An 8,977-nucleotide genomic window follows, 5' to 3' on the forward strand; every position below is an offset into this window, starting at 1 on the left:
AGCTCCATCACAAGCAGCTTTGCTCGCCCAGGACCCCGCCAGGCATTTTGTCCCCGCTGGAGAGGACACCAGGGCCCAGAGTGGGATTTGCCAGCCCGGATAACCCCACAGTGGGTGCGGGAGAGGCTGCCAGGCCGGGCTGTGCACGGCACACCAGCCTCGGCAGCTCAGGCTCGTCCTGTGCCCGAACTTGTCGATGGGGCTGTTCAGAGCGATGACATAATTACAGTTTCAATCGCAGATTAATAAGAAGTGGGGTTTTTTTAGCAAACTGTGGGGCATGCCTGAACTGGAAGGGCATTTCAGCTCCCCGCTGCCTGGGAGCTGAGGGTGCCATGCCCTCTTTGATGTCTCCTGGCTCTTACAAATAGCAGCAGCGGCAGCAGCACTCATGTCCCAGCTGAAAACACCCTTCCAGTGGTGTGCTCTCCGTCAGGAAGGATCACAGCCTTCATCTCCAGCACTCTGTTGGGCAACAGGTCTATAAATAGACTGGGGAGAAGCCATCCCCAGCCTCTAAAATAAACAAATTCTGCTGGTGGAGGAAAGTCATCTCAGATGCCACCCAAGGCACAGGGGCTGATAACTGAGAGGGAGGGGAAACTAAGGCAGAAGCCCTTTGCCCGAGGTCAGTCAGAGTGTTTCTGTGACGTGACAAGCTCAGGGATGCATCTGGAAGGCTTGCAGCAGCAGGGGAAACTGGCAGAGTGAGGCCAGCATGGACTATGAACCACTGTGTAACTGTGAGATGCGGAAGAGAGATCACACCCATGGGCCAGACACCAAAAGCCAAGCTTAAAGTCCAGGTTTTAGGGTTCTGGGTCAGACTCTGAGATACAACCACTCAAAGCAAAGCCACAGAGGAGCAGAAATTTGCTTCAGGGAAGGATGGATATGGAAGGATATATCCGTTTCCATCATGATTTCTTTTCCCTGTGCAAGGTCTCCCATTTTTCCCTCTTCCCCCATCATTCAATCCAGCACAGCTTACTTGGAGTAAATGAATCTCTCACATCATTCAGGTTTGCAGGTCCCAGTGCCTTATGGAGGAGCATTTGCACACCCCTGGGCATGCCAAACCTGGGGCTGTCCCTCAGCTGCTCCCAGTGAGAGTCCCAGAGCCCATTCAAGACCTGCTAATCTAATTATTTAAAAAAAAAAAAAAAAAAAAAAAACAAGAAAAAAACAAAAACAAAAAACAAAAAACCACACACACACACAAAAAAAAAACCAACAAAAAATCCTCAGACCTATTTAAAAGTCAGGATAGCCATTTTTTTTCCCCCTTCTGAGTCTTCATCCTGCACTCCTCAAATTCCTCCTGCATTTGGAGGAGCGGAGAGTTGGGCTTTCCACTTTTTCATGCCTACATGGCTCCTGGAGCTCACAGGGCGCTTGTCAGCCTTTTGCAGCCAAGCAGAGTCCACAGGTGGGAACCTTGCATGGAGCTTCAAAAAGCAGATGAGACTTTAGCACAGAAATGTATAACCAAGATCTGCTGTACCTTGTGCTTTCCTGCTCTTCATGTCGACCACCTCCACTTTCAGGTCCAGTTTAGACGTTCATCATATTCTGCTTTATTATTATTCTGTGCCACTTATTGCTCCCCCTGAGGTTGTTTAGTGGACCATGCATCTCTGCTAGGAGGAGAAGGCTGTATTAGAAGCTGCTGAGCTCTGAACACGAAAATCACCCTGGCTCCATCTTCCTGGAGCTTCCCAAGTTACAAGCAGGTCTGTATCTGGAGATAGGTTTCCTCTAACAAAGCAGGTCGCTATCTAGAGATCTGTTTTCCTGCAAAAAAAATATGCCCCAGGTGAGAAATTTGCCTCCTGAACTCAGCGTGACCTCCAAGAGCTGAAAGGTTTTGGATTAGGAACATCGGGGTTGACTGTGCTGAAAATCAATCCAGCCCTGGAGCCACACTGCTGCCAGGTGTGGTGATGCATCCTTGCGAAAAAAAAGTCCCAAAAAATGTTTTTTTAATAGTATACACACTAAAACATCAGTGTTGGCCCAGTCCAGCAGTCCCTCTCAGGCTAGAGGTCTCCAGGGGATAATCCCAGTTGTGGGTTTGGGTGCCACTGTCCTTCTCTCCAGGGACAAGAGCTGGCAGCACCTCCAACTTGGGAAGTGGCTGCATGGGCTTAATGCTTCAACTGCAGCCTTTTGTCCCAAAACAAAATCCCTTAAGAAAAAAAAAAAAAAAGAGCGTGAAGGGTTAAAGTAACAATGAAAGTTTTACGAGTCCAGGCTGCAGATGTTGCAGGCAGGGAGATGAAAGCAAATCCCTCCGCCTGGTTGTGGAGGCTCTAAGCCCTGAACAGCCTGTCCGATGGAGGCAATTCCCTCCATTCCTGCTCCACTCTCTCCTCTGGCTGGAAGTGTTTCTGTCGGTGAGCCCACAAGCATCACATCCCTGCACGAGGCCTTTCCGTCCCCACTGCTCGCTCTTGATCAATTATTAAAAACAGAAAATTCTCCAACCATGAAATTCATCCCAGCTTCCCCACGGCGTGCTGGGCTGGAAGAAACAAGCCACAGGGCCTGAGCTCTCAGGAAGGGAGTAAATACCACTTCCAGCAGGGCCTTTTTGGGGTGCAGGGGCATCTCCAGGGGTTTGGTTTTGTTTGCACCAGTGTTGCCCCTTGGCTCCTGCAGCCAACTCAGGTGAGCACACTGCCCACCCACTGCTCTGCGGGATCCCACCACCCAGCTCCCATCAAGATCAGGAAGACTGGTTTCCCTTCTGTCATCTCCATCAGGTCTGGTTTCCACTTTTTTTTCACTGAACCCCTTTTGCATCCTCTTTATTTTCTAGTTTCTGCCCTTTGCGAGCTCTTGGCCTTGGCTTACCTTGCTGATGAGGGGCAAAATTTGTTTCCTGACTCATTTTCCACTGGTGCTTGGCTCTAAACTGAGCTGACAAGCTTTGGTAGGTGTGATACTGGGGCTGAAAATTGGGACCCCGAGCTGTCCTACTCCTTCCTTTGCAGGGTGCTTTGTGCAAAACAGATAGTTTTGGGTTCAGAATGTGATTTTTTTTCTATTTTAAGCATATTCAGATTGACATTCTCATCTGGGCAGCTGCAGGGAATAAAAGGAGTCCCCCTCAGCTCTCACGCAGCAACTCCCTGGAGGTCTCTGGTGGTCCAGCTCCAGACTTGGGTACACACATGCCTGGGAATAACTTGCATATTTTCTACAGGGCAGGGGATATAAATACATCCATGGTAATGCCAGCCCTCTGCATCACCACAACAGCAAAATTAGTAGTTAGTGCCTTGCAATATGTGGGATTTTTCTTCCCTTTTTCCCATGCGTGTTGTAACCCTGGTAACCGACAGCACCCGCACCGCCGTCTGACTCGCGCTGCTTTGTTCCCGTCTGGTACAAAAAAAGCCTGCAAACACTTCACCACACTGAAAGCTAATGAAACCACCCAGAGTTGACTCTCTCAGAGCTGATCTAACACCCAGTGGGCTTCCACCTCCCTCCCTTTAGCCCTAACCTTGCTCGATTGCCAGAGATGGAGGCTCAGCTTTGTTCAAAGGGGTTCAACACCTCTTGTCTGAAGGAATTCAGAACACCCCCAGCCTCTCCATGGTCTGTCCTACAGACTGAACTTTCTGTGGAGGGTACAAGGGCACCCTTAATCTCTCGTTTCAGCCCAAATGGGCTGAAGTAAATAAGTCAGGTGGCATGAGGCATACTCCGGGGCCGGGGACAGGGACACCAACATTCCTCTGCACAGGGTGTCTTAGCTACTGAACAAGAGTTGTGCTCCTGATCAGCACTGCTTTTCCTTGCTCACAAATCCAATGAGCATCCCAAAAACTCAGACCATTGCTCCAGCCCAGACAGCAAAGCAGACCCTTGTTCCCACCACAGGGTCCCCCCAGAAGGACAAGTCACAGCACAGCTCGACCTGCTTGGAGTACAGCTGCTAAATCAGGTCTTCTCCCTCTCCCCAAACTTTATCATTCCTGGAAGCGGGAGACGAATTCACCCTCAGATTTCCAGCACTTTCAGACTTCATGAGCCTTGTCACAAGGTTCAGGAGTTATTCAGAATCACAGAACCATAAAATCGTCAAGGTTGGAAAAGACCTCCAAGATCATCAAGTCCAACCATGTGTGCAGCTGACAGCCAGATGGATGTGTGAACATCTGAACCTCTTGGCTTTCAGAAACCAGAGTGTCTAAAAAAACCCAAGAGGATGGTCAGATTCATCATCAGGAGCAATTTGGCAGTTTATAAGGGTGATCCAGTAGCATGACGAAGGGGAAACATCCTGGGCTTTTCCACCGAAGCTGATGACAGGGACCTTGGCTGGTAAACATTACACAGCAGTGACTTCCCTGTTAACCACAAGAACCTCCCAGGCCTCTCAAGTGTTTCGTTTTTTGTTTCATTTCATCTTGAAGCCACACAAAAATTTGTATAGTGACTTGCTGGAGAGTCTGGGGATGTTCCTCTGGCTCCTCTGTGCAAGGCTGAGCAGGGACTCCTCCTGCCAAAGCCTGGTGACACAGTGGGGTCACAGGGGATGGATCTCTCCAAACAGCACTGGGTGTTCAACCGTGGGTGTTCAGCTCCAATCCTGGCCTTGCTGGCACCCCCAGCACGTCCCTTCTCATTGCTGCCTGCTCACAGGCTGCTTTGGACAAGGCCTTTGTAATGCCTGTCCCAAAAAAGCCCAGGACTCACCATGTGAGTCCATGATACTGTATGGCATGGGAGAAGCTCCATCCGTCACTTATTGCCGTGAATATTTTTCCCAATTAGCTGTCCCAGCCCATTTTCATCTCCTCGCTTAAACCACCAGACATTTGTCCCCACCTTGATATGTCTCCACTGTGTGCCCAGCAACACAGGATGAATTTCAAGATGCACGTAGACAACACAAAGGAAGTGCTTTTTCCATGTATGGGTGGGTTTTACTAACTCCTCCTAAGACAATTTTTCAACATTTTGCCTCCAGAAGGCCTTTCAGACCAGGGACATGAGCAGAAGGACCCATTCACCTCAAGGGCTGGAAGACAACCTGCAAGACAAGAGCCCACACATACCTTGGAGAGTCTGGGGAGTGAGTCAGATGTTGAGCATTGCCTGAGACTGGGGTCATGGCTCTGCACCACTTGAAAATGGTTTTCCTATGTGAAAAACCATGATCTCAAAAGGGTGGAATTTTACCACCTTCCCTTGCAGTACGTCAACATTCGACATTTTGACAATATTTTACGTATGATTTAGCACAATAATTGCACCGTTTGACCCCTCTTTATTGCACTCCTCAATTACTGCTTGGCAACATTGGGAAAAAAGGGCCCAACAGTGCTGTAATTTACTTTGTTGCAGTATGTCATTAGGAGATTTAGCACTGATGATCCTGGAACCGTGGTCCAAAGCAAGGGCACAGTTAACTGGGACAGACTGATGTCAGACACCCCAAATTTCCAGAGAAATCCTTTTCTGAGGAAGAGAGGAGGGAGACATGTCCTGCCGTCCACTGGAAAATCTGGACTTCAGACTGTCTCAACCACCTGATGTCTGAGCCTCTTAAGTGGATGAGATTTCCCTAAGGTGATTTCCAAGGAGGGAAGAGTGGAATCCACAGCTAAGCTGTACAGAGCAGGGGGATAGGTGAGGTCCCAGGGCCTCCACTGTTCTGCTGGAAGATATTCATGGAGATGGGGAGGGCCTGAATTTAGGTGCTGAGGGCATGAAGCAAGAAGGACATCATGTTGCTGTCCAGGAGCGACCTGCCAGCTGCACATCAGCATTTTCACTTGGGAAGGAGCTGGCTCTGCTCTTGCCTGTGGATCCTCCACCCAAGGGCAGGTCGGGGCTGTGGTTCTGCTCAGACCAGGTTTATTCCAGGTCAGCACTTTGCTTCCTGTGGCCGCAGCTTTTCTGAGCCCTAAAGGTGGATTTACAGCACTGGCAAACCCCAGGCAAGGGGAAATTCTTCCTTGCTTAACCTCCTGTCTCTATTTTAACCTCCAGACTACCTCCCACTCACGCCAAATCTACCAGTTCTAGAGCTGAGCGAGCTCTGGGTGAATGGGGACACATATGAGCTGGTGCTCAGCATCCTTCTGTCGCATTCTTTTTTCTTTTTTTTCTTTCTTTTCTTTCTTTTTTGTTGCATTGAATGAGGGCTAAAATTAGCTCAGCAGGAGGTGAAGGCTGGAACATTTCAGCTAAAGCTGTCATAGCATTGAAAAGCCATAGTTTTGCTGATTATTTCTCAGCTTTCTTACTGCGAACAGCATTGCCTGGCCGTTTATTTTGACAGATGAATGCAAGCAAAGATCTCATAAAATAAAGTGATCCATGAGGCTTTTCAGGTCATTCTCCAGATGATTTAACATCTGACCTAGAAAGGCATGTCCAGCTGAAGGTCCAGACAGTTCAATGTGTCATAGCCACGGCCAGGGGCAGTCACATAAGGAGTGTGGAGGATGTCCCAGACTCTCACTGCACCCTGCAAAAACAGTCCACTGCACCACACCATCATGGGGGCACCTCCACAGCCAAACTTTGGGCTTAGCTGTATCATTTTTCCTCTTTGCACTGTCATAGAACAATAGAATAGTTTAAAGATCATCTTGTTCCCCCCACTGCCATGGGCAGGAACACCTTCCATCACCCCAGGTTGCTCCAAGCCTCGTCCAACCTGGCCTTGGACACTTCCAGGGATCCAGGGGCAGCCACAGCTTCTCTGGGCAACCTGTGCCAGGGCCTCCCCACCCTCACAGCTAGGGATTTCTTTCTAATACTTTTAAGCCATTCCCCCTTGTTCTGTCCCTCCAGGCCCTTCTCCAAAGTCCCTCTTCAGCTCTCCTGGAGTCCCTTTTTAGGCAGTGGAATGGGTTTTAATGTCTCCCTGGAGCCTTCTCCAGGCTGAGCGCTCCTGGCTCTCCCAGTCATGTCATCTCTGCCTCCATGACAGAGTTGCTTCATCCTCTGAGCATTATTGTGACCCTATATATTTTGGAAAGCTGCTGTGAAGAGTTCCTTTAGGGGTACAGTATTTTTATCCTCTGCTTTCAGCTTTCAGGATGAGCAACTTTGTGTAGTCTCTGTACCTCACAATGGGAAATCCTGAAAGATAGGGAGGTTAAATTATTTGGTCACATCTCATGGGTCGATGAGTGAGGACAACAACCAGATCTCAGTTCAAGGGACAAAGCCATCTATGCTACAATTTGACTTCAGGGCTTTAACCACCAGGATACAGTACATACCTCATGCAACAAGGTGAAAACATCTGCAAAACATCTCTGCAGTGCAGAATTCTCTGGTGTGTCCACGTGGCTCGATGCTACTTTGGTGCCACACATCAGGGACAAAACTATCATCTCATCTCTTCAGGCTTAAGGCCCACGAGCAGTTTTCGGAATGGTTGCACAGTTTGGAGGCGGGAAAAGTAAAAGTTAACCAAATATTCCCCATCTTTTGGTTAATCTAGGGTAAAAGACATCCAGCTGGGGCAGCCCCATCCCTGGAAGTGTCCAAGGACAAGTTGGATGAGGCTTAGAGCCTCCTGGTCTAGTGGAAGGTGTCCCTGACCATGGCAGAGAAGTGGAATGAGACGATCTTTAAATTCCCTTCCAACCCAAACCATTCTGGGATTTTTCAGATTTCTGTGCTTCTCAGACAGCTGACTATAACCCCAGAGTGGTCACTGGCGTGGTGGCTCCTAGATTTGGAATGACCTAACCCCAGGTCACTACTGCCCACGCAGACCTGCTCACACAGATCAGTGCTACAAAACCTCACATATAAGGAGTCAACAGTTGGCTTTGAAACGAAGTTGTCTGCTTCACCCTTCACCTGCACAACCTCTGATAGTGTTTCCTGAGTTCCTGACATGTCATCACTGCCAGCTTGGTTGTTGGACTACAGAGGTGTCAAGTGATTATTGGATATTTCAGGTTTGCTGCTCGAAGTCAAATTGTAGTGACGACAGCATTGTTTCAAGACTTGTTCTACCAGGTGCCTCTCAGTGCACATCAAGCCAGACAGAATGGCTGCATCCATCATGCCCTCAGCTTTTTCCATGCTGATTCCCACCTGAAGGACAAGGCCAGAGCCTGGAAACTCCCATGCAAACCCTGCACACCATCAAAAGCCATTCTGAAGTTGGTTCATGGGTTAAGTAACGTGAATCCAACTGAAGGCACAGTCCTTTCAGAGACAACCAAATGCTGTATCTCAGTAAATCCCTCTGGGATGGGCACCTCTGCACTGAACAGAAGGCACAGCATTGAGCTGATGCTAAGTCTGATCTGCTGCTACGTCTCCATTCACCACCTGAAGGACAGGAGACGCTGAAGTCACACTCCTGGGGTCCAGTCATTTTGGTAGGGTAGGAATACAAACCTTTTACTTCTCCACATCCTCCAGGCTCCTGGACTCTGGCAGTTCCACTCAAGGATCCTCTAGACAAAAGGCAGGAACCAGCCATAGGGACCTTCTCCCTGGCAGAGCACATGTGCAAGGGGGATGTGGGGCAGTGAATGCCTAAAGGAAGAGTGAAGGGGGCAAAAAGAATAAAAACCTTTACTTCCAGAGGGGTGGGAGATAAAAGGGGCGGGAAATAATTGAGGAAGACCCACCAAGGCTTCCTCCTTTGCTCAAATATTCCTCCTCACCTGGTGACAGACACCTGTGTCCCAGCCCAGAGGAGAAGCTCAGCCTCCCCAGATACTTCCGGGACAGGGAGCTGTGTCTTTAGCACTGGGGTTCTTCCAAGCTGAAGTTATGAAAAACAGGAACAATAACCCAGCAGATTTTAGGCAGCCAGCCCCTCCAGTCTTGGGCTGAGGGGGTGCACTCAACCTGGGGAGCCCAAAGTCACGTGTACCAAATCACCCCAACAGAGCCCAAAGCTCAGGATGATCCCACCCAGGTGCCACCCACGCCAGAGAAGTCCCACACAGGGCTGGGATGGGCACTCTCACCACTG

Source organism: Myiozetetes cayanensis, unplaced genomic scaffold (assembly GCF_022539395.1).
Source record: "Myiozetetes cayanensis isolate MyiCay16 unplaced genomic scaffold, myiCay2020 scf4, whole genome shotgun sequence".
NCBI lineage: Eukaryota > Metazoa > Chordata > Aves > Passeriformes > Tyrannidae > Myiozetetes > Myiozetetes cayanensis.